Raw genomic sequence first — 23,926 nt, forward strand, 5'->3', positions numbered from 1 at the left:
CTTGCCGTGCCACCCCGGGAACAGGACTGCAGGCCCCGGCCCTTCCCACCTCCTCCTCCTCCTCCTCCTCCTCCTCCTCCTCCCCCCCGCCCCCCCCCACAGGGCACAGGGTTCAGAGACACCTCAGACTCTTGCTACCCGAAGTGCAAAGGGCATCAGTTGCTCCTCCAACCCCCCCGCCCAGCAGACCACGTTGTCCAGCCAGCCCCCGGGCCTCCCTGGGGTGCCCAGCACAAAAGTGCAGACACCCACCGGACCCTCAATCTCAGTTTTCGGATGTTTTTGCCACTCTAAGGACCCGCAGGCCAGCTGGGCCTTCGGGCAGGACAGAGAGCCCCGGAATCCGACGTGGAGAGCTGCGTGTACGTCCCCATCAGGAGGCGGTCCCCACCTCCGCGGCTCTCCCCTTGCGGAGAGGGGCAGCCCAGCCGGCAGCCAGCCGCAGGGCCTCAGGGAAGACACCAGGCTGGGCCCCCGCGGCACAGCGGGGGCACGTCCCCCGCACTCACGCGACTTAGGGACGGCTGCTGGAGACTGCTGCGGCCACCCTGCTGCCGGGTTTCTGGAGGGCTTCCTGGAAGCAGCGTCCACACCAAGCCCTTGGAAGGCCCAGGCGACGGAAGAGCCGGTCAGGCAGGGGCCGAGGACGGTGAGAGGCCGGGCGGGCGGGAAGGAGCATGTCAGGCAGGGGCAGAGGACGGTGACAGGCCGGGCGGGGAGGAGCCGGTCAGGCGGGGGCCCAGGACAGTGACGGGCCTGGCCGGGGAGGAGTGCGTCAGGCAGGGGCAGTGGAGACGGGCTGGGTAAGGGTTAGGGTGACAGTTAGGGCACAATTCACAATCGCAAAGACGTGGAAGCGACCCGAGTGCCCATCCATCCAGGAGTGCATGAATAAAATGTGGCGCGTGGACACCACGGAGTGCCATTCGGCTGTGAGGAGCAGCGGTGAGAGGGCGCCTCTCGTGTTCTCCTGGCCAGAGCTGGAACCCGTTCCAGTAGGCCAGGTATCCCAAGAATGGACACACGAGCACCACGTGAGCGCGCTCACCAGCAAATTGGTACGAACGGATGGACGCCTAAGTGGACAGAGAGGAATCACCTTCATCGGGTGGGTGTCGGGCGTGTGGGGGGAGGGGAGGGGCATACACATCCATTAGGCATGGGGTGGGTGCGCACCGACTGGGGGATGGGCGCACTTGAAGCTCTGACCCGAGGGGGGAGGCTTGGAGAGGGCAAGGCACCCGACCTTAACATTGGTACCCCCACAATACGCTGGAACAACATGAGAGGTATATGAATAAGAACACAGGGGGGGCCGGGCGCGGTGGCTCACGCCTGTAATCCTAGCTCTCTGGGAGGCCGAGGCGGGCGGATTGCTCCAGGTCAGGAGTTCGAAACCAGCCTGAGCAAGAGCGAGACCCCGTCTCTACTAAAAATAGAAAGAAATTAATTGGCCAACTAATATATATAGAAAAACACAGCCGGGCGTGGTGGTGCATGCCTGTAGTCCCAACTACTCGGGAGGCTGAGGCAGCAGGATTGCTTGAGCCCGGAGATTGAGGTTGCTGTGAGCTAGGCTGACGCCATGGCACTCACTCTAGCCTGGGCAGCAAAACGAGACTCTGTCTCAAAAAAAAAAAAAAAAAGAACACAGGGGGGAGGGGGGCACGGGCAACACATGTCACCTGAATACTTGTACTCCCATCATCTGCTTGAAGAGAGAGAGAAAAGAAAATGCAATCCTAGAGGTAAGAGACACTTTTTAAAAATAATGAATCCGAAGAGAAAAGTAAAAGGAGGCCTGTGGAGCAGGTCTGGGTGTGACTCCGGATCCCCCAACATCAGGTGCCACCACCAAAGATTCCTGCGTGTAGCCCATAGAACCCCAAAAGCAACGGGACGAGTTCTGGTCACATACTCCCTCAAAATGACATCCTGGCCTTCTTCTGGAACTCCCTCCCCTCTCAGACTCTCAAGGTTTCCTCCAGCGTGTCGGTTCCCACAGAGCAGACCTTTGGTCTGAGACCTGACAGTCCAGATGCCACGCATGCTGCCGCGTGGCGGCGGTGTCGCGGCTTGGGACAAGAGGAGGCCCCACGGTGCGGGCTGGGGCGCCAGGCACCGCGGGCGGGCGCTGAGGGTGGGGGTGACCCCCACCCCGGGCCGCCGCCGCGCTCCCAGAAAGGGGACAGAACAAGAGGCAAAAAAAAAAAAAAAAAAAAAGCAGCAGCCTGTGGCACCCGGTATTCCCAGGCGGTCTCCCATCCAAGTACTAACCGGGCCCGACCCTGCTTAGCTTCCGAGACCAGACGAGATCGGGGGCGTTCAGGGTGGTGTGGCCCTAGACGGCGGCGGAGGGCGCCCCTGCCCCGCTCAAGAAGCCGAGCCTCTCTGGGCTTCCCCGCCGCCGCCTCCCGCCCCAGGCCCCGCGCCGGGCCGGGCCGGTTGAGTTCGCCGGCCGGGTCCCGCGGGCTCCCAGGGACGGGGGTGATGGGCGGGGCGGGGCGGGGCGGGGCGGGGCGGGGCGGGGGGCTGTCTCTGTATACACACACACACACACTCACACTCACTCACACTCACACAAGATGCGCCTCCACGGCTGGACTCGCCAAGGTGGAGCCCTCCCAGCCTCCCTCGTCTCCTCGCCCGGCCTCCTTCACCTACCCGCTGCCCACCCCCAGCGCGTCGCTGCCTGCCGCTGACTGCGCACGCGCGGGACGCTCGCCCTTTGACCCCAGCCAGGGGCCGCCCTCCCCCACAACCCCTTTCAGCTGCGCCCCCCCCCTCGCCCTGTGGGTGGGCTGCCGCCTATTCCCCCGGGCCAGGGCTGGGGCACAGCCAGTGTATGGGGCGTCTCTCTCTGGGGATGTGTCCCATGGGTGGGGTGGGGTGGCGTGGTTTGGGGGGCGCTGAAGAAATCAGTCCCCTCCATCTCCTACCTCTGGAAAACGCCCAAGCCCGTGGAGAACTGCCGGCACCGCTTCGTGGGGGCCGGGACCCTCCTCCGTGTCCTCCTGTGGCCCAGTCCAAGGGGCCTGGGCCTGGCCGGGGCTGCATTGGACCCCGACCACCCTGGCGTGTGGACTCGCTAAAAATCGGCCATTAGATATTGGATTCCAGCTTCCTGGAGGTCATTTCACTAATGAGTGCACCGGAAAGAGTTTCCTAATCCATCTGTGAGGGTGGCAACTGAAAGAGAATTTGAAAGCTGACAGAATAGGCGAGGGAAGGCATAGGAGATTTCCACACCCAGCAAGGAAGACTTTCCCGAAATGGAAGAAAGAAACGAGCAAACAGAGACACCGGTAGCCCGCCCGGAAAAGAGTCTGCCCCTTAGAGAAAGCACCCTGACCAGGTTCACCCGTGGGTGGGTGGCGAGCTAGCGGCATTCAGAAGAGCGAGGCCCGCAGTCTGTGCGGAAGACACCTGCGCTCGGGTGTGTGTGGCGGCGCGATTCACAAGCAGCTCCAGATGTTAAACCAAGGAGAAGCCAGGGAGTTCCCAACGCCCCAGGTGTCCTCAGCCCACGACTGGCTGCTGTGGGAATGCGAAGCCCGGCTCCTTGTCTCAGAGCGGGGTTCCCAGGAGGATCAGGCTGAAGCTGGGACTCGGCCTCAAAGTGTCCCCTCGCATGGCCACCCCCTTCCCCTTCCTGCTCCTCTACTCCTGGTGCCCCTCCATCCAGGGGCCAGACCTTAAAGAGTCACCGCAAGAGAATCCTGGTCCCAAAGGAGCCTTCTGGGGGACCGGTGCTGAGAGAGGTTGTGGGCATGGCCTGCTGGGGCTCTGCCCGACCCAGGGCTGAGAGATGCCACCTCCCAGCTCTGGGTCCCTGCAGGAAGTGTTGGCAAGCACAGGGCCGGTCCTCCAAAGGCCCAGGTGCAGGGAGCCCAGGCCAAGCAGCCTGTGGAAGAGGCCACTTGCCGTGCCACCCCGGGAACAGGACTGCAGGCCCCGGCCCTTCCCACCTCCTCCTCCTCCTCCTCCTCCTCCTCCTCCTCCCCCCCGCCCCCCCCCACAGGGCACAGGGCTCAGAGACACCTCAGACTCTTGCTACCCGAAGTGCAAAGGGCATCAGTTGCTCCTCCAACCCCCCCGCCCAGCAGACCACGTTGTCCAGCCAGCCCCCGGGCCTCCCTGGGGTGCCCAGCACAAAAGTGCAGACACCCACCGGACCCTCAATCTCAGTTTTCGGATGTTTTTGCCACTCTAAGGACCCGCAGGCCAGCTGGGCCTTCGGGCAGGACAGAGAGCCCCGGAATCCGACGTGGAGAGCTGCGTGTACGTCCCCATCAGGAGGCGGTCCCCACCTCCGCGGCTCTCCCCTTGCGGAGAGGGGCAGCCCAGCCGGCAGCCAGCCGCAGGGCCTCAGGGAAGACACCAGGCTGGGCCCCCGCGGCACAGCGGGGGCACGTCCCCCGCACTCACGCGACTTAGGGACGGCTGCTGGAGACTGCTGCGGCCACCCTGCTGCCGGGTTTCTGGAGGGCTTCCTGGAAGCAGCGTCCACACCAAGCCCTTGGAAGGCCCAGGCGACGGAGGAGCCGGTCAGGCAGGGGCCGAGGACGGTGAGAGGCCGGGCGGGCGGGAAGGAGCATGTCAGGCAGGGGCAGAGGACGGTGACAGGCCGGGCGGGGAGGAGCCGGTCAGGCGGGGGCCCAGGACAGTGACGGGCCTGGCCGGGGAGGAGTGCGTCAGGCAGGGGCAGTGGAGACGGGCTGGGTAAGGGTTAGGGTGACAGTTAGGGCACAATTCACAATCGCAAAGACGTGGAAGCGACCCGAGTGCCCATCCATCCAGGAGTGCATGAATAAAATGTGGCGCGTGGACACCACGGAGTGCCATTCGGCTGTGAGGAGCAGCGGTGAGAGGGCGCCTCTCGTGTTCTCCTGGCCAGAGCTGGAACCCGTTCCAGTAGGCCAGGTATCCCAAGAATGGACACACGAGCACCACGTGAGCGCGCTCACCAGCAAATTGGTACGAACGGATGGACGCCTAAGTGGACAGAGAGGAATCACCTTCATCGGGTGGGTGTCGGGCGTGTGGGGGGAGGGGAGGGGCATACACATCCATTAGGCATGGGGTGGGTGCGCACCGACTGGGGGATGGGCGCACTTGAAGCTCTGACCCGAGGGGGGAGGCTTGGAGAGGGCAAGGCACCCGACCTTAACATTGGTACCCCCACAATACGCTGGAACAACATGAGAGGTATATGAATAAGAACACAGGGGGGGCCGGGCGCGGTGGCTCACGCCTGTAATCCTAGCTCTCTGGGAGGCCGAGGCGGGCGGATTGCTCCAGGTCAGGAGTTCGAAACCAGCCTGAGCAAGAGCGAGACCCCGTCTCTACTAAAAATAGAAAGAAATTAATTGGCCAACTAATATATATAGAAAAACACAGCCGGGCGTGGTGGTGCATGCCTGTAGTCCCAACTACTCGGGAGGCTGAGGCAGCAGGATTGCTTGAGCCCGGAGATTGAGGTTGCTGTGAGCTAGGCTGACGCCATGGCACTCACTCTAGCCTGGGCAGCAAAACGAGACTCTGTCTCAAAAAAAAAAAAAAAAAGAACACAGGGGGGAGGGGGGCACGGGCAACACATGTCACCTGAATACTTGTACTCCCATCATCTGCTTGAAGAGAGAGAGAAAAGAAAATGCAATCCTAGAGGTAAGAGACACTTTTTAAAAATAATGAATCCGAAGAGAAAAGTAAAAGGAGGCCTGTGGAGCAGGTCTGGGTGTGACTCCGGATCCCCCAACATCAGGTGCCACCACCAAAGATTCCTGCGTGTAGCCCATAGAACCCCAAAAGCAACGGGACGAGTTCTGGTCACATACTCCCTCAAAATGACATCCTGGCCTTCTTCTGGAACTCCCTCCCCTCTCAGACTCTCAAGGTTTCCTCCAGCGTGTCGGTTCCCACAGAGCAGACCTTTGGTCTGAGACCTGACAGTCCAGATGCCACGCATGCTGCCGCGTGGCGGCGGTGTCGCGGCTTGGGACAAGAGGAGGCCCCACGGTGCGGGCTGGGGCGCCAGGCACCGCGGGCGGGCGCTGAGGGTGGGGGTGACCCCCACCCCGGGCCGCCGCCGCGCTCCCAGAAAGGGGACAGAACAAGAGGCAAAAAAAAAAAAAAAAAAAAAGCAGCAGCCTGTGGCACCCGGTATTCCCAGGCGGTCTCCCATCCAAGTACTAACCGGGCCCGACCCTGCTTAGCTTCCGAGACCAGACGAGATCGGGGGCGTTCAGGGTGGTGTGGCCCTAGACGGCGGCGGAGGGCGCCCCTGCCCCGCTCAAGAAGCCGAGCCTCTCTGGGCTTCCCCGCCGCCGCCTCCCGCCCCAGGCCCCGCGCCGGGCCGGGCCGGTTGAGTTCGCCGGCCGGGTCCCGCGGGCTCCCAGGGACGGGGGTGATGGGCGGGGCGGGGCGGGGCGGGGCGGGGCGGGGGGCTGTCTCTGTATACACACACACACACACTCACACTCACTCACACTCACACAAGATGCGCCTCCACGGCTGGACTCGCCAAGGTGGAGCCCTCCCAGCCTCCCTCGTCTCCTCGCCCGGCCTCCTTCACCTACCCGCTGCCCACCCCCAGCGCGTCGCTGCCTGCCGCTGACTGCGCACGCGCGGGACGCTCGCCCTTTGACCCCAGCCAGGGGCCGCCCTCCCCCACAACCCCTTTCAGCTGCGCCCCCCCCCCTCGCCCTGTGGGTGGGCTGCCGCCTATTCCCCCGGGCCAGGGCTGGGGCACAGCCAGTGTATGGGGCGTCTCTCTCTGGGGATGTGTCCCATGGGTGGGGTGGGGTGGCGTGGTTTGGGGGGCGCTGAAGAAATCAGTCCCCTCCATCTCCTACCTCTGGAAAACGCCCAAGCCCGTGGAGAACTGCCGGCACCGCTTCGTGGGGGCCGGGACCCTCCTCCGTGTCCTCCTGTGGCCCAGTCCAAGGGGCCTGGGCCTGGCCGGGGCTGCATTGGACCCCGACCACCCTGGCGTGTGGACTCGCTAAAAATCGGCCATTAGATATTGGATTCCAGCTTCCTGGAGGTCATTTCACTAATGAGTGCACCGGAAAGAGTTTCCTAATCCATCTGTGAGGGTGGCAACTGAAAGAGAATTTGAAAGCTGACAGAATAGGCGAGGGAAGGCATAGGAGATTTCCACACCCAGCAAGGAAGACTTTCCCGAAATGGAAGAAAGAAACGAGCAAACAGAGACACCGGTAGCCCGCCCGGAAAAGAGTCTGCCCCTTAGAGAAAGCACCCTGACCAGGTTCACCCGTGGGTGGGTGGCGAGCTAGCGGCATTCAGAAGAGCGAGGCCCGCAGTCTGTGCGGAAGACACCTGCGCTCGGGTGTGTGTGGCGGCGCGATTCACAAGCAGCTCCAGATGTTAAACCAAGGAGAAGCCAGGGAGTTCCCAACGCCCCAGGTGTCCTCAGCCCACGACTGGCTGCTGTGGGAATGCGAAGCCCGGCTCCTTGTCTCAGAGCGGGGTTCCCAGGAGGATCAGGCTGAAGCTGGGACTCGGCCTCAAAGTGTCCCCTCGCATGGCCACCCCCTTCCCCTTCCTGCTCCTCTACTCCTGGTGCCCCTCCATCCAGGGGCCAGACCTTAAAGAGTCACCGCAAGAGAATCCTGGTCCCAAAGGAGCCTTCTGGGGGACCGGTGCTGAGAGAGGTTGTGGGCATGGCCTGCTGGGGCTCTGCCCGACCCAGGGCTGAGAGATGCCACCTCCCAGCTCTGGGTCCCTGCAGGAAGTGTTGGCAAGCACAGGGCCGGTCCTCCAAAGGCCCAGGTGCAGGGAGCCCAGGCCAAGCAGCCTGTGGAAGAGGCCACTTGCCGTGCCACCCCGGGAACAGGACTGCAGGCCCCGGCCCTTCCCACCTCCTCCTCCTCCTCCTCCTCCTCCTCCTCCTCCCCCCCGCCCCCCCCCACAGGGCACAGGGCTCAGAGACACCTCAGACTCTTGCTACCCGAAGTGCAAAGGGCATCAGTTGCTCCTCCAACCCCCCCGCCCAGCAGACCACGTTGTCCAGCCAGCCCCCGGGCCTCCCTGGGGTGCCCAGCACAAAAGTGCAGACACCCACCGGACCCTCAATCTCAGTTTTCGGATGTTTTTGCCACTCTAAGGACCCGCAGGCCAGCTGGGCCTTCGGGCAGGACAGAGAGCCCCGGAATCCGACGTGGAGAGCTGCGTGTACGTCCCCATCAGGAGGCGGTCCCCACCTCCGCGGCTCTCCCCTTGCGGGGAGGGGCAGCCCAGCCGGCAGCCAGCCGCAGGGCCTCAGGGAAGACACCAGGCTGGGCCCCCGCGGCACAGCGGGGGCACGTCCCCCGCACTCACGCGACTTAGGGACGGCTGCTGGAGACTGCTGCGGCCACCCTGCTGCCGGGTTTCTGGAGGGCTTCCTGGAAGCAGCGTCCACACCAAGCCCTTGGAAGGCCCAGGCGACGGAGGAGCCGGTCAGGCAGGGGCCGAGGACGGTGAGAGGCCGGGCGGGCGGGAAGGAGCATGTCAGGCAGGGGCAGAGGACGGTGACAGGCCGGGCGGGGAGGAGCCGGTCAGGCGGGGGCCCAGGACAGTGACGGGCCTGGCCGGGGAGGAGTGCGTCAGGCAGGGGCAGTGGAGACGGGCTGGGTAAGGGTTAGGGTGACAGTTAGGGCACAATTCACAATCGCAAAGACGTGGAAGCGACCCGAGTGCCCATCCATCCAGGAGTGCATGAATAAAATGTGGCGCGTGGACACCACGGAGTGCCATTCGGCTGTGAGGAGCAGCGGTGAGAGGGCGCCTCTCGTGTTCTCCTGGCCAGAGCTGGAACCCGTTCCAGTAGGCCAGGTATCCCAAGAATGGACACACGAGCACCACGTGAGCGCGCTCACCAGCAAATTGGTACGAACGGATGGACGCCTAAGTGGACAGAGAGGAATCACCTTCATCGGGTGGGTGTCGGGCGTGTGGGGGGAGGGGAGGGGCATACACATCCATTAGGCATGGGGTGGGTGCGCACCGACTGGGGGATGGGCGCACTTGAAGCTCTGACCCGAGGGGGGAGGCTTGGAGAGGGCAAGGCACCCGACCTTAACATTGGTACCCCCACAATACGCTGGAACAACATGAGAGGTATATGAATAAGAACACAGGGGGGGGCCGGGCGCGGTGGCTCACGCCTGTAATCCTAGCTCTCTGGGAGGCCGAGGCGGGCGGATTGCTCCAGGTCAGGAGTTCGAAACCAGCCTGAGCAAGAGCGAGACCCCGTCTCTACTAAAAATAGAAAGAAATTAATTGGCCAACTAATATATATAGAAAAACACAGCCGGGCGTGGTGGTGCATGCCTGTAGTCCCAACTACTCGGGAGGCTGAGGCAGCAGGATTGCTTGAGCCCGGAGATTGAGGTTGCTGTGAGCTAGGCTGACGCCATGGCACTCACTCTAGCCTGGGCAGCAAAACGAGACTCTGTCTCAAAAAAAAAAAAAAAAAGAACACAGGGGGGAGGGGGGCACGGGCAACACATGTCACCTGAATACTTGTACTCCCATCATCTGCTTGAAGAGAGAGAGAAAAGAAAATGCAATCCTAGAGGTAAGAGACACTTTTTAAAAATAATGAATCCGAAGAGAAAAGTAAAAGGAGGCCTGTGGAGCAGGTCTGGGTGTGACTCCGGATCCCCCAACATCAGGTGCCACCACCAAAGATTCCTGCGTGTAGCCCATAGAACCCCAAAAGCAACGGGACGAGTTCTGGTCACATACTCCCTCAAAATGACATCCTGGCCTTCTTCTGGAACTCCCTCCCCTCTCAGACTCTCAAGGTTTCCTCCAGCGTGTCGGTTCCCACAGAGCAGACCTTTGGTCTGAGACCTGACAGTCCAGATGCCACGCATGCTGCCGCGTGGCGGCGGTGTCGCGGCTTGGGACAAGAGGAGGCCCCACGGTGCGGGCTGGGGCGCCAGGCACCGCGGGCGGGCGCTGAGGGTGGGGGTGACCCCCACCCCGGGCCGCCGCCGCGCTCCCAGAAAGGGGACAGAACAAGAGGCAAAAAAAAAAAAAAAAAAAAAGCAGCAGCCTGTGGCACCCGGTATTCCCAGGCGGTCTCCCATCCAAGTACTAACCGGGCCCGACCCTGCTTAGCTTCCGAGACCAGACGAGATCGGGGGCGTTCAGGGTGGTGTGGCCCTAGACGGCGGCGGAGGGCGCCCCTGCCCCGCTCAAGAAGCCGAGCCTCTCTGGGCTTCCCCGCCGCCGCCTCCCGCCCCAGGCCCCGCGCCGGGCCGGGCCGGTTGAGTTCGCCGGCCGGGTCCCGCGGGCTCCCAGGGACGGGGGTGATGGGCGGGGCGGGGCGGGGCGGGGGGCTGTCTCTGTATACACACACACACACACTCACACTCACTCACACTCACACAAGATGCACCTCCACGGCTGGACTCGCCAAGGTGGAGCCCTCCCAGCCTCCCTCGTCTCCTCGCCCGGCCTCCTTCACCTACCCGCTGCCCACCCCCAGCGCGTCGCTGCCTGCCGCTGACTGCGCACGCGCGCTCGCCCTTTGACCCCAGCCAGGGGCCGCCCTCCCCCACAACCCCTTTCAGCTGCGCCCCCCCCCCTCGCCCTGTGGGTGGGCTGCCGCCTATTCCCCCGGGCCAGGGCTGGGGCACAGCCAGTGTATGGGGCGTCTCTCTCTGGGGATGTGTCCCATGGGTGGGGTGGGGTGGCGTGGTTTGGGGGGCGCTGAAGAAATCAGTCCCCTCCATCTCCTACCTCTGGAAAACGCCCAAGCCCGTGGAGAACTGCCGGCACCGCTTCGTGGGGGCCGGGACCCTCCTCCGTGTCCTCCTGTGGCCCAGTCCAAGGGGCCTGGGCCTGGCCGGGGCTGCATTGGACCCCGACCACCCTGGCGTGTGGACTCGCTAAAAATCGGCCATTAGATATTGGATTCCAGCTTCCTGGAGGTCATTTCACTAATGAGTGCACCGGAAAGAGTTTCCTAATCCATCTGTGAGGGTGGCAACTGAAAGAGAATTTGAAAGCTGACAGAATAGGCGAGGGAAGGCATAGGAGATTTCCACACCCAGCAAGGAAGACTTTCCCGAAATGGAAGAAAGAAACGAGCAAACAGAGACACCGGTAGCCCGCCCGGAAAAGAGTCTGCCCCTTAGAGAAAGCACCCTGACCAGGTTCACCCGTGGGTGGGTGGCGAGCTAGCGGCATTCAGAAGAGCGAGGCCCGCAGTCTGTGCGGAAGACACCTGCGCTCGGGTGTGTGTGGCGGCGCGATTCACAAGCAGCTCCAGATGTTAAACCAAGGAGAAGCCAGGGAGTTCCCAACGCCCCAGGTGTCCTCAGCCCACGACTGGCTGCTGTGGGAATGCGAAGCCCGGCTCCTTGTCTCAGAGCGGGGTTCCCAGGAGGATCAGGCTGAAGCTGGGACTCGGCCTCAAAGTGTCCCCTCGCATGGCCACCCCCTTCCCCTTCCTGCTCCTCTACTCCTGGTGCCCCTCCATCCAGGGGCCAGACCTTAAAGAGTCACCGCAAGAGAATCCTGGTCCCAAAGGAGCCTTCTGGGGGACCGGTGCTGAGAGAGGTTGTGGGCATGGCCTGCTGGGGCTCTGCCCGACCCAGGGCTGAGAGATGCCACCTCCCAGCTCTGGGTCCCTGCAGGAAGTGTTGGCAAGCACAGGGCCGGTCCTCCAAAGGCCCAGGTGCAGGGAGCCCAGGCCAAGCAGCCTGTGGAAGAGGCCACTTGCCGTGCCACCCCGGGAACAGGACTGCAGGCCCCGGCCCTTCCCACCTCCTCCTCCTCCTCCTCCTCCTCCTCCTCCTCCCCCCCGCCCCCCCCCACAGGGCACAGGGCTCAGAGACACCTCAGACTCTTGCTACCCGAAGTGCAAAGGGCATCAGTTGCTCCTCCAACCCCCCCGCCCAGCAGACCACGTTGTCCAGCCAGCCCCCGGGCCTCCCTGGGGTGCCCAGCACAAAAGTGCAGACACCCACCGGACCCTCAATCTCAGTTTTTGGATGTTTTTGCCACTCTAAGGACCCGCAGGCCAGCTGGGCCTTCGGGCAGGACAGAGAGCCCCGGAATCCGACGTGGAGAGCTGCGTGTACGTCCCCATCAGGAGGCGGTCCCCACCTCCGCGGCTCTCCCCTTGCGGGGAGGGGCAGCCCAGCCGGCAGCCGCAGGGCCTCAGGGAAGACACCAGGCTGGGCCCCCGCGGCACAGCGGGGGCACGTCCCCCGCACTCACGCGACTTAGGGACGGCTGCTGGAGACTGCTGCGGCCACCCTGCTGCCGGGTTTCTGGAGGGCTTCCTGGAAGCAGCGTCCACACCAAGCCCTTGGAAGGCCCAGGCGACGGAGGAGCCGGTCAGGCAGGGGCCGAGGACGGTGAGAGGCCGGGCGGGCGGGAAGGAGCATGTCAGGCAGGGGCAGAGGACGGTGACAGGCCGGGCGGGGAGGAGCCGGTCAGGCGGGGGCCCAGGACAGTGACGGGCCTGGCCGGGGAGGAGTGCGTCAGGCAGGGGCAGTGGAGACGGGCTGGGTAAGGGTTAGGGTGACAGTTAGGGCACAATTCACAATCGCAAAGACGTGGAAGCGACCCGAGTGCCCATCCATCCAGGAGTGCATGAATAAAATGTGGCGCGTGGACACCACGGAGTGCCATTCGGCTGTGAGGAGCAGCGGTGAGAGGGCGCCTCTCGTGTTCTCCTGGCCAGAGCTGGAACCCGTTCCAGTAGGCCAGGTATCCCAAGAATGGACACACGAGCACCACGTAAGCGCGCTCACCAGCAAATTGGTACGAACGGATGGACGCCTAAGTGGACAGAGAGGAATCACCTTCATCGGGTGGGTGTCGGGCGTGTGGGGGGAGGGGAGGGGCATACACATCCATTAGGCATGGGGTGGGTGCGCACCGACTGGGGGATGGGCGCACTTGAAGCTCTGACCCGAGGGGGGAGGCTTGGAGAGGGCAAGGCACCCGACCTTAACATTGGTACCCCCACAATACGCTGGAACAACATGAGAGGTATATGAATAAGAACACAGGGGGGGCCGGGCGCGGTGGCTCACGCCTGTAATCCTAGCTCTCTGGGAGGCCGAGGCGGGCGGATTGCTCCAGGTCAGGAGTTCGAAACCAGCCTGAGCAAGAGCGAGACCCCGTCTCTACTAAAAATAGAAAGAAATTAATTGGCCAACTAATATATATAGAAAAACACAGCCGGGCGTGGTGGTGCATGCCTGTAGTCCCAACTACTCGGGAGGCTGAGGCAGCAGGATTGCTTGAGCCCGGAGATTGAGGTTGCTGTGAGCTAGGCTGACGCCATGGCACTCACTCTAGCCTGGGCAGCAAAACGAGACTCTGTCTCAAAAAAAAAAAAAAAAAGAACACAGGGGGGAGGGGGGCACGGGCAACACATGTCACCTGAATACTTGTACTCCCATCATCTGCTTGAAGAGAGAGAGAAAAGAAAATGCAATCCTAGAGGTAAGAGACACTTTTTAAAAATAATGAATCCGAAGAGAAAAGTAAAAGGAGGCCTGTGGAGCAGGTCTGGGTGTGACTCCGGATCCCCCAACATCAGGTGCCACCACCAAAGATTCCTGCGTGTAGCCCATAGAACCCCAAAAGCAACGGGACGAGTTCTGGTCACATACTCCCTCAAAATGACATCCTGGCCTTCTTCTGGAACTCCCTCCCCTCTCAGACTCTCAAGGTTTCCTCCAGCGTGTCGGTTCCCACAGAGCAGACCTTTGGTCTGAGACCTGACAGTCCAGATGCCACGCATGCTGCCGCGTGGCGGCGGTGTCGCGGCTTGGGACAAGAGGAGGCCCCACGGTGCGGGCTGGGGCGCCAGGCACCGCGGGCGGGCGCTGAGGGTGGGGGTGACCCCCACCCCGGGCCGCCGCCGCGCTCCCAGAAAGGGGACAGAACAAGAGGCAAAAAAAAAAAAAAAAAAAAAAGCAGCAGCCTGTGGCACCCGGTATTCCCAGGCGGTCTCCCATCCAAGTACTAACCGGGCCCGACCCTGCTTAGCTTCCGAGACCAGACGAGATCGGGGGCGTTCAGGGTGGTGTGGCCCTAGACGGCGGCGGAGGGCGCCCCTGCCCCGCTCAAGAAGCCGAGCCTCTCTGGGCTTCCCCGCCGCCGCCTCCCGCCCCAGGCCCCGCGCCGGGCCGGGCCGGTTGAGTTCGCCGGCCGGGTCCCGCGGGCTCCCAGGGACGGGGGTGATGGGCGGGGCGGGGCGGGGCGGGGGGCTGTCTCTGTATACACACACACACACACTCACACTCACTCACACTCACACAAGATGCGCCTCCACGGCTGGACTCGCCAAGGTGGAGCCCTCCCAGCCTCCCTCGTCTCCTCGCCCGGCCTCCTTCACCTACCCGCTGCCCACCCCCAGCGCGTCGCTGCCTGCCGCTGACTGCGCACGCGCGGGACGCTCGCCCTTTGACCCCAGCCAGGGGCCGCCCTCCCCCACAACCCCTTTCAGCTGCGCCCCCCCCCCTCGCCCTGTGGGTGGGCTGCCGCCTATTCCCCCGGGCCAGGGCTGGGGCACAGCCAGTGTATGGGGCGTCTCTCTCTGGGGATGTGTCCCATGGGTGGGGTGGGGTGGCGTGGTTTGGGGGGCGCTGAAGAAATCAGTCCCCTCCATCTCCTACCTCTGGAAAACGCCCAAGCCCGTGGAGAACTGCCGGCACCGCTTCGTGGGGGCCGGGACCCTCCTCCGTGTCCTCCTGTGGCCCAGTCCAAGGGGCCTGGGCCTGGCCGGGGCTGCATTGGACCCCGACCACCCTGGCGTGTGGACTCGCTAAAAATCGGCCATTAGATATTGGATTCCAGCTTCCTGGAGGTCATTTCACTAATGAGTGCACCGGAAAGAGTTTCCTAATCCATCTGTGAGGGTGGCAACTGAAAGAGAATTTGAAAGCTGACAGAATAGGCGAGGGAAGGCATAGGAGATTTCCACACCCAGCAAGGAAGACTTTCCCGAAATGGAAGAAAGAAACGAGCAAACAGAGACACCGGTAGCCCGCCCGGAAAAGAGTCTGCCCCTTAGAGAAAGCACCCTGACCAGGTTCACCCGTGGGTGGGTGGCGAGCTAGCGGCGTTCAGAAGAGCGAGGCCCGCAGTCTGTGCGGAAGACACCTGCGCTCGGGTGTGTGTGGCGGCGCGATTCACAAGCAGCTCCAGATGTTAAACCAAGGAGAAGCCAGGGAGTTCCCAACGCCCCAGGTGTCCTCAGCCCACGACTGGCTGCTGTGGGAATGCGAAGCCCGGCTCCTTGTCTCAGAGCGGGGTTCCCAGGAGGATCAGGCTGAAGCTGGGACTCGGCCTCAAAGTGTCCCCTCGCATGGCCACCCCCTTCCCCTTCCTGCTCCTCTACTCCTGGTGCCCCTCCATCCAGGGGCCAGACCTTAAAGAGTCACCGCAAGAGAATCCTGGTCCCAAAGGAGCCTTCTGGGGGACCGGTGCTGAGAGAGGTTGTGGGCATGGCCTGCTGGGGCTCTGCCCGACCCAGGGCTGAGAGATGCCACCTCCCAGCTCTGGGTCCCTGCAGGAAGTGTTGGCAAGCACAGGGCCGGTCCTCCAAAGGCCCAGGTGCAGGGAGCCCAGGCCAAGCAGCCTGTGGAAGAGGCCACTTGCCGTGCCACCCCGGGAACAGGACTGCAGGCCCCGGCCCTTCCCACCTCCTCCTCCTCCTCCTCCTCCTCCTCCTCCTCCCCCCCGCCCCCCCCCACAGGGCACAGGGCTCAGAGACACCTCAGACTCTTGCTACCCGAAGTGCAAAGGGCATCAGTTGCTCCTCCAACCCCCCCGCCCAGCAGACCACGTTGTCCAGCCAGCCCCCGGGCCTCCCTGGGGTGCCCAGCACAAAAGTGCAGACACCCACCGGACCCTCAATCTCAGTTTTCGGATGTTTTTGCCACTCTAAGGACCCGCAGGCCAGCTGGGCCTTCGGGCAGGACAGAGAGCCCCGGAATCCGACGTGGAGAGCTGCGTGTACGTCCCCATCAGGAGGCGGTCCCCACCTCCGCGGCTCTCCCCTTGCGGGGAGGGGCAGCCCAGCCGGCAGCCAGCCGCAGGGCCTCAGGGAAGACACCAGGCTGGGCCCCCGCGGCACAGCGGGGGCACGTCCCCCGCACTCACGCGACTTAGGGACGGCTGCTGGAGACTGCTGCGGCCACCCTGCTGCCGGGTTTCTGGAGGGCTTCCTGGAAGCAGCGTCCACACCAAGCCCTTGGAAGGCCCAGGCGACGGAGGAGCCGGTCAGGCAGGGGCCGAGGACGGTGAGAGGCCGGGCGGGCGGGAAGGAGCATGTCAGGCAGGGGCAGAGGACGGTGACAGGCCGGGCGGGGAGGAGCCGGTCAGGCGGGGGCCCAGGACAGTGACGGGCCTGGCCGGGGAGGAGTGCGTCAGGCAGGGGCAGTGGAGACGGGCTGGGTAAGGGTTAGGGTGACAGTTAGGGCACAATTCACAATCGCAAAGACGTGGAAGCGACCCGAGTGCCCATCCATCCAGGAGTGCATGAATAAAATGTGGCGCGTGGACACCACGGAGTGCCATTCGGCTGTGAGGAGCAGCGGTGAGAGGGCGCCTCTCGTGTTCTCCTGGCCAGAGCTGGAACCCGTTCCAGTAGGCCAGGTATCCCAAGAATGGACACACGAGCACCACGTGAGCGCGCTCACCAGCAAATTGGTACGAACGGATGGACGCCTAAGTGGACAGAGAGGAATCACCTTCATCGGGTGGGTGTCGGGCGTGTGGGGGGAGGGGAGGGGCATACACATCCATTAGGCATGGGGTGGGTGCGCACCGACTGGGGGATGGGCGCACTTGAAGCTCTGACCCGAGGGGGGAGGCTTGGAGAGGGCAAGGCACCCGACCTTAACATTGGTACCCCCACAATACGCTGGAACAACATGAGAGGTATATGAATAAGAACACAGGGGGGGGCCGGGCGCGGTGGCTCACGCCTGTAATCCTAGCTCTCTGGGAGGCCGAGGCGGGCGGATTGCTCCAGGTCAGGAGTTCGAAACCAGCCTGAGCAAGAGCGAGACCCCGTCTCTACTAAAAATAGAAAGAAATTAATTGGCCAACTAATATATATAGAAAAACACAGCCGGGCGTGGTGGTGCATGCCTGTAGTCCCAACTACTCGGGAGGCTGAGGCAGCAGGATTGCTTGAGCCCGGAGATTGAGGTTGCTGTGAGCTAGGCTGACGCCATGGCACTCACTCTAGCCTGGGCAGCAAAACGAGACTCTGTCTCAAAAAAAAAAAAAAAAAAAGAACACAGGGGGTGGGGGGGCACGGGCAACACATGTCACCTGAATACTTGTACTCCCATCATCTGCTTGAAGAGAGAGAGAAAAGAAAATGCAATCCTAGAGGTAAGAGACACTTTTTAAAAATAATGAATCCGAAGAGAAAAGTAAAAGGAGGCCTGTGGAGCAGGTCTGGGTGTGACTCCGGATCCCCCAACATCAGGTGCCACCACCAAAGATTCCTGCGTGTAGCCCATAGAACCCCAAAAGCAACGGGACGAGTTCTGGTCACATACTCCCTCAAAATGACATCCTGGCCTTCTTCTGGAACTCCCTCCCCTCTCAGACTCTCAAGGTTTCCTCCAGCGTGTCGGTTCCCACAGAGCAGACCTTTGGTCTGAGACCTGACAGTCCAGATGCCACGCATGCTGCCGCGTGGCGGCGGTGTCGCGGCTTGGGACAAGAGGAGGCCCCACGGTGCGGGCTGGGGCGCCAGGCACCGCGGGCGGGCGCTGAGGGTGGGGGTGACCCCCACCCCGGGCCGCCGCCGCGCTCCCAGAAAGGGGACAGAACAAGAGGCAAAAAAAAAAAAAAAAAAAAAGCAGCAGCCTGTGGCACCCGGTATTCCCAGGCGGTCTCCCATCCAAGTACTAACCGGGCCCGACCCTGCTTAGCTTCCGAGACCAGACGAGATCGGGGGCGTTCAGGGTGGTGTGGCCCTAGACGGCGGCGGAGGGCGCCCCTGCCCCGCTCAAGAAGCCGAGCCTCTCTGGGCTTCCCCGCCGCCGCCTCCCGCCCCAGGCCCCGCGCCGGGCCGGGCCGGTTGAGTTCGCCGGCCGGGTCCCGCGGGCTCCCAGGGACGGGGGTGATGGGCGGGGCGGGGCGGGGCAGGGCGGGGCGGGGGGCTGTCTCTGTATACACACACACACACACTCACACTCACTCACACTCACACAAGATGCGCCTCCACGGCTGGACTCGCCAAGGTGGAGCCCTCCCAGCCTCCCTCGTCTCCTCGCCCGGCCTCCTTCACCTACCCGCTGCCCACCCCCAGCGCGTCGCTGCCTGCCGCTGACTGCGCACGCGGGACGCTCGCCCTTTGACCCCAGCCAGGGGCCGCCCTCCCCCACAACCCCTTTCAGCTGCGCCCCCCCCCTCGCCCTGTGGGTGGGCTGCCGCCTATTCCCCCGGGCCAGGGCTGGGGCACAGCCAGTGTATGGGGCGTCTCTCTCTGGGGATGTGTCCCATGGGTGGGGTGGGGTGGCGTGGTTTGGGGGGCGCTGAAGAAATCAGTCCCCTCCATCTCCTACCTCTGGAAAACGCCCAAGCCCGTGGAGAACTGCCGGCACCGCTTCGTGGGGGCCGGGACCCTCCTCCGTGTCCTCCTGTGGCCCAGTCCAAGGGGCCTGGGCCTGGCCGGGGCTGCATTGGACCCCGACCACCCTGGCGTGTGGACTCGCTAAAAATCGGCCATTAGATATTGGATTCCAGCTTCCTGGAGGTCATTTCACTAATGAGTGCACCGGAAAGAGTTTCCTAATCCATCTGTGAGGGTGGCAACTGAAAGAGAATTTGAAAGCTGACAGAATAGGCGAGGGAAGGCATAGGAGATTTCCACACCCAGCAAGGAAGACTTTCCCGAAATGGAAGAAAGAAACGAGCAAACAGAGACACCGGTAGCCCGCCCGGAAAAGAGTCTGCCCCTTAGAGAAAGCACCCTGACCAGGTTCACCCGTGGGTGGGTGGCGAGCTAGCGGCGTTCAGAAGAGCGAGGCCCGCAGTCTGTGCGGAAGACACCTGCGCTCGGGTGTGTGTGGCGGCGCGATTCACAAGCAGCTCCAGATGTTAAACCAAGGAGAAGCCAGGGAGTTCCCAACGCCCCAGGTGTCCTCAGCCCACGACTGGCTGCTGTGGGAATGCGAAGCCCGGCTCCTTGTCTCAGAGCGGGGTTCCCAGGAGGATCAGGCTGAAGCTGGGACTCGGCCTCAAAGTGTCCCCTCGCATGGCCACCCCCTTCCCCTTCCTGCTCCTCTACTCCTGGTGCCCCTCCATCCAGGGGCCAGACCTTAAAGAGTCACCGCAAGAGAATCCTGGTCCCAAAGGAGCCTTCTGGGGGACCGGTGCTGAGAGAGGTTGTGGGCATGGCCTGCTGGGGCTCTGCCCGACCCAGGGCTGAGAGATGCCACCTCCCAGCTCTGGGTCCCTGCAGGAAGTGTTGGCAAGCACAGGGCCGGTCCTCCAAAGGCCCAGGTGCAGGGAGCCCAGGCCAAGCAGCCTGTGGAAGAGGCCACTTGCCGTGCCACCCCGGGAACAGGACTGCAGGCCCCGGCCCTTCCCACCTCCTCCTCCTCCTCCTCCTCCTCCTCCTCCTCCCCCCCGCCCCCCCCCACAGGGCACAGGGCTCAGAGACACCTCAGACTCTTGCTACCCGAAGTGCAAAGGGCATCAGTTGCTCCTCCAACCCCCCCGCCCAGCAGACCACGTTGTCCAGCCAGCCCCCGGGCCTCCCTGGGGTGCCCAGCACAAAAGTGCAGACACCCACCGGACCCTCAATCTCAGTTTTCGGATGTTTTTGCCACTCTAAGGACCCGCAGGCCAGCTGGGCCTTCGGGCAGGACAGAGAGCCCCGGAATCCGACGTGGAGAGCTGCGTGTACGTCCCCATCAGGAGGCGGTCCCCACCTCCGCGGCTCTCCCCTTGCGGGGAGGGGCAGCCCAGCCGGCAGCCAGCCGCAGGGCCTCAGGGAAGACACCAGGCTGGGCCCCCGCGGCACAGCGGGGGCACGTCCCCCGCACTCACGCGACTTAGGGACGGCTGCTGGAGACTGCTGCGGCCACCCTGCTGCCGGGTTTCTGGAGGGCTTCCTGGAAGCAGCGTCCACACCAAGCCCTTGGAAGGCCCAGGCGACGGAGGAGCCGGTCAGGCAGGGGCCGAGGACGGTGAGAGGCCGGGCGGGCGGGAAGGAGCATGTCAGGCAGGGGCAGAGGACGGTGACAGGCCGGGCGGGGAGGAGCCGGTCAGGCGGGGGCCCAGGACAGTGACGGGCCTGGCCGGGGAGGAGTGCGTCAGGCAGGGGCAGTGGAGACGGGCTGGGTAAGGGTTAGGGTGACAGTTAGGGCACAATTCACAATCGCAAAGACGTGGAAGCGACCCGAGTGCCCATCCATCCAGGAGTGCATGAATAAAATGTGGCGCGTGGACACCACGGAGTGCCATTCGGCTGTGAGGAGCAGCGGTGAGAGGGCGCCTCTCGTGTTCTCCTGGCCAGAGCTGGAACCCGTTCCAGTAGGCCAGGTATCCCAAGAATGGACACACGAGCACCACGTGAGCGCGCTCACCAGCAAATTGGTACGAACGGATGGACGCCTAAGTGGACAGAGAGGAATCACCTTCATCGGGTGGGTGTCGGGCGTGTGGGGGGAGGGGAGGGGCATACACATCCATTAGGCATGGGGTGGGTGCGCACCGACTGGGGGATGGGCGCACTTGAAGCTCTGACCCGAGGGGGGAGGCTTGGAGAGGGCAAGGCACCCGACCTTAACATTGGTACCCCCACAATACGCTGGAACAACATGAGAGGTATATGAATAAGAACACAGGGGGGGCCGGGCGCGGTGGCTCACGCCTGTAATCCTAGCTCTCTGGGAGGCCGAGGCGGGCGGATTGCTCCAGGTCAGGAGTTCGAAACCAGCCTGAGCAAGAGCGAGACCCCGTCTCTACTAAAAATAGAAAGAAATTAATTGGCCAACTAATATATATAGAAAAACACAGCCGGGCGTGGTGGTGCATGCCTGTAGTCCCAACTACTCGGGAGGCTGAGGCAGCAGGATTGCTTGAGCCCGGAGATTGAGGTTGCTGTGAGCTAGGCTGACGCCATGGCACTCACTCTAGCCTGGGCAGCAAAACGAGACTCTGTCTCAAAAAAAAAAAAAAAAAAGAACACAGGGGGGAGGGGGGCACGGGCAACACATGTCACCTGAATACTTGTACTCCCATCATCTGCTTGAAGAGAGAGAGAAAAGAAAATGCAATCCTAGAGGTAAGAGACACTTTTTAAAAATAATGAATCCGAAGAGAAAAGTAAAAGGAGGCCTGTGGAGCAGGTCTGGGTGTGACTCCGGATCCCCCAACATCAGGTGCCACCACCAAAGATTCCTGCGTGTAGCCCATAGAACCCCAAAAGCAACGGGACGAGTTCTGGTCACATACTCCCTCAAAATGACATCCTGGCCTTCTTCTGGAACTCCCTCCCCTCTCAGACTCTCAAGGTTTCCTCCAGCGTGTCGGTTCCCACAGAGCAGACCTTTGGTCTGAGACCTGACAGTCCAGATGCCACGCATGCTGCCGCGTGGCGGCGGTGTCGCGGCTTGGGACAAGAGGAGGCCCCACGGTGCGGGCTGGGGCGCCAGGCACCGCGGGCGGGCGCTGAGGGTGGGGGTGACCCCCACCCCGGGCCGCCGCCGCGCTCCCAGAAAGGGGACAGAACAAGAGGCAAAAAAAAAAAAAAAAAAAAAGCAGCAGCCTGTGGCACCCGGTATTCCCAGGCGGTCTCCCATCCAAGTACTAACCGGGCCCGACCCTGCTTAGCTTCCGAGACCAGACGAGATCGGGGGCGTTCAGGGTGGTGTGGCCCTAGACGGCGGCGGAGGGCGCCCCTGCCCCGCTCAAGAAGCCGAGCCTCTCTGGGCTTCCCCGCCGCCGCCTCCCGCCCCAGGCCCCGCGCCGGGCCGGGCCGGTTGAGTTCGCCGGCCGGGTCCCGCGGGCTCCCAGGGACGGGGGTGATGGGCGGGGCGGGGCGGGGCGGGGGGCTGTCTCTGTATACACACACACACACACTCACACTCACTCACACTCACACAAGATGCGCCTCCACGGCTGGACTCGCCAAGGTGGAGCCCTCCCAGCCTCCCTCGTCTCCTCGCCCGGCCTCCTTCACCTACCCGCTGCCCACCCCCAGCGCGTCGCTGCCTGCCGCTGACTGCGCACGCGCGGGACGCTCGCCCTTTGACCCCAGCCAGGGGCCGCCCTCCCCCACAACCCCTTTCAGCTGCGCCCCCCCCCTCGCTCTGTGGGTGGGCTGCCGCCTATTCCCCCGGGCCAGGGCTGGGGCACAGCCAGTGTATGGGGCGTCTCTCTCTGGGGATGTGTCCCATGGGTGGGGTGGGGTGGGGTGGCGTGGTTTGGGGGGCGCTGAAGAAATCAGTCCCCTCCATCTCCTACCTCTGGAAAACGCCCAAGCCCGTGGAGAACTGCCGGCACCGCTTCGTGGGGGCCGGGACCCTCCTCCGTGTCCTCCTGTGGCCCAGTCCAAGGGGCCTGGGCCTGGCCGGGGCTGCATTGGACCCCGACCACCCTGGCGTGTGGACTCGCTAAAAATCGGCCATTAGATATTGGATTCCAGCTTCCTGGAGGTCATTTCACTAATGAGTGCACCGGAAAGAGTTTCCTAATCCATCTGTGAGGGTGGCAACTGAAAGAGAATTTGAAAGCTGACAGAATAGGCGAGGGAAGGCATAGGAGATTTCCACACCCAGCAAGGAAGACTTTCCCGAAATGGAAGAAAGAAACGAGCAAACAGAGACACCGGTAGCCCGCCCGGAAAAGAGTCTGCCCCTTAGAGAAAGCACCCTGACCAGGTTCACCCGTGGGTGGGTGGCGAGCTAGCGGCGTTCAGAAGAGCGAGGCCCGCAGTCTGTGCGGAAGACACCTGCGCTCGGGTGTGTGTGGCGGCGCGATTCACAAGCAGCTCCAGATGTTAAACCAAGGAGAAGCCAGGGAGTTCCCAACGCCCCAGGTGTCCTCAGCCCACGACTGGCTGCTGTGGGAATGCGAAGCCCGGCTCCTTGTCTCAGAGCGGGGTTCCCAGGAGGATCAGGCTGAAGCTGGGACTCGGCCTCAAAGTGTCCCCTCGCATGGCCACCCCCTTCCCCTTCCTGCTCCTCTACTCCTGGTGCCCCTCCATCCAGGGGCCAGACCTTAAAGAGTCACCGCAAGAGAATCCTGGTCCCAAAGGAGCCTTCTGGGGGACCGGTGCTGAGAGAGGTTGTGGGCATGGCCTGCTGGGGCTCTGCCCGACCCAGGGCTGAGAGATGCCACCTCCCAGCTCTGGGTCCCTGCAGGAAGTGTTGGCAAGCACAGGGCCGGTCCTCCAAAGGCCCAGGTGCAGGGAGCCCAGGCCAAGCAGCCTGTGGAAGAGGCCACTTGCCGTGCCACCCCGGGAACAGGACTGCAGGCCCCGGCCCTTCCCACCTCCTCCTCCTCCTCCTCCTCCTCCCCCCCCGCCCCCCCCCACAGGGCACAGGGCTCAGAGACACCTCAGACTCTTGCTACCCGAAGTGCAAAGGGCATCAGTTGCTCCTCCAACCCCCCCGCCCAGCAGACCACGTTGTCCAGCCAGCCCCCGGGCCTCCCTGGGGTGCCCAGCACAAAAGTGCAGACACCCACCGGACCCTCAATCTCAGTTTTCGGATGTTTTTGCCACTCTAAGGACCCGCAGGCCAGCTGGGCCTTCGGGCAGGACAGAGAGCCCCGGAATCCGACGTGGAGAGCTGCGTGTACGTCCCCATCAGGAGGCGGTCCCCACCTCCGCGGCTCTCCCCTTGCGGAGAGGGGCAGCCCAGCCGGCAGCCAGCCGCAGGGCCTCAGGGAAGACACCAGGCTGGGC

At 63.2% G+C, this 23,926-nt stretch overlaps 6 non-coding genes across 6 annotated transcripts; all 6 read right to left on the reverse strand.

The window, feature by feature from the left end:
- Positions 1 to 2,228: 2,228 nt before the first annotated feature.
- Positions 2,229 to 2,347, reverse strand: LOC142866786 (5S ribosomal RNA). Its single transcript, XR_012916616.1, has one exon. It is a non-coding gene; the product is annotated as a 5S ribosomal RNA (ribosomal RNA).
- A 3,800-nt stretch (positions 2,348 to 6,147) lies between these two features.
- LOC142866787 (5S ribosomal RNA) lies at positions 6,148 to 6,266 on the reverse strand. The gene has a single exon (XR_012916617.1). It is a non-coding gene; the product is annotated as a 5S ribosomal RNA (ribosomal RNA).
- Positions 6,267 to 10,063: 3,797 nt separating this feature from the next.
- On the reverse strand, positions 10,064 to 10,182 carry LOC142866788 (5S ribosomal RNA). The gene has a single exon (XR_012916618.1). It is a non-coding gene; the product is annotated as a 5S ribosomal RNA (ribosomal RNA).
- A 3,778-nt stretch (positions 10,183 to 13,960) lies between these two features.
- On the reverse strand, positions 13,961 to 14,079 carry LOC142866789 (5S ribosomal RNA). Its single transcript, XR_012916619.1, has one exon. It is a non-coding gene; the product is annotated as a 5S ribosomal RNA (ribosomal RNA).
- A 3,789-nt stretch (positions 14,080 to 17,868) lies between these two features.
- On the reverse strand, positions 17,869 to 17,987 carry LOC142866790 (5S ribosomal RNA). Its single transcript, XR_012916620.1, has one exon. It is a non-coding gene; the product is annotated as a 5S ribosomal RNA (ribosomal RNA).
- Positions 17,988 to 21,781: 3,794 nt separating this feature from the next.
- LOC142866791 (5S ribosomal RNA) lies at positions 21,782 to 21,900 on the reverse strand. The gene has a single exon (XR_012916621.1). It is a non-coding gene; the product is annotated as a 5S ribosomal RNA (ribosomal RNA).
- Between the last annotated feature and the right edge of the window lie 2,026 nt (positions 21,901 to 23,926).

Source organism: Microcebus murinus, unplaced genomic scaffold (genome assembly GCF_040939455.1).
Source record: "Microcebus murinus isolate Inina unplaced genomic scaffold, M.murinus_Inina_mat1.0 scaf007_hap2_Mmur4.0, whole genome shotgun sequence".
Taxonomy (NCBI): domain Eukaryota; kingdom Metazoa; phylum Chordata; class Mammalia; order Primates; family Cheirogaleidae; genus Microcebus; species Microcebus murinus.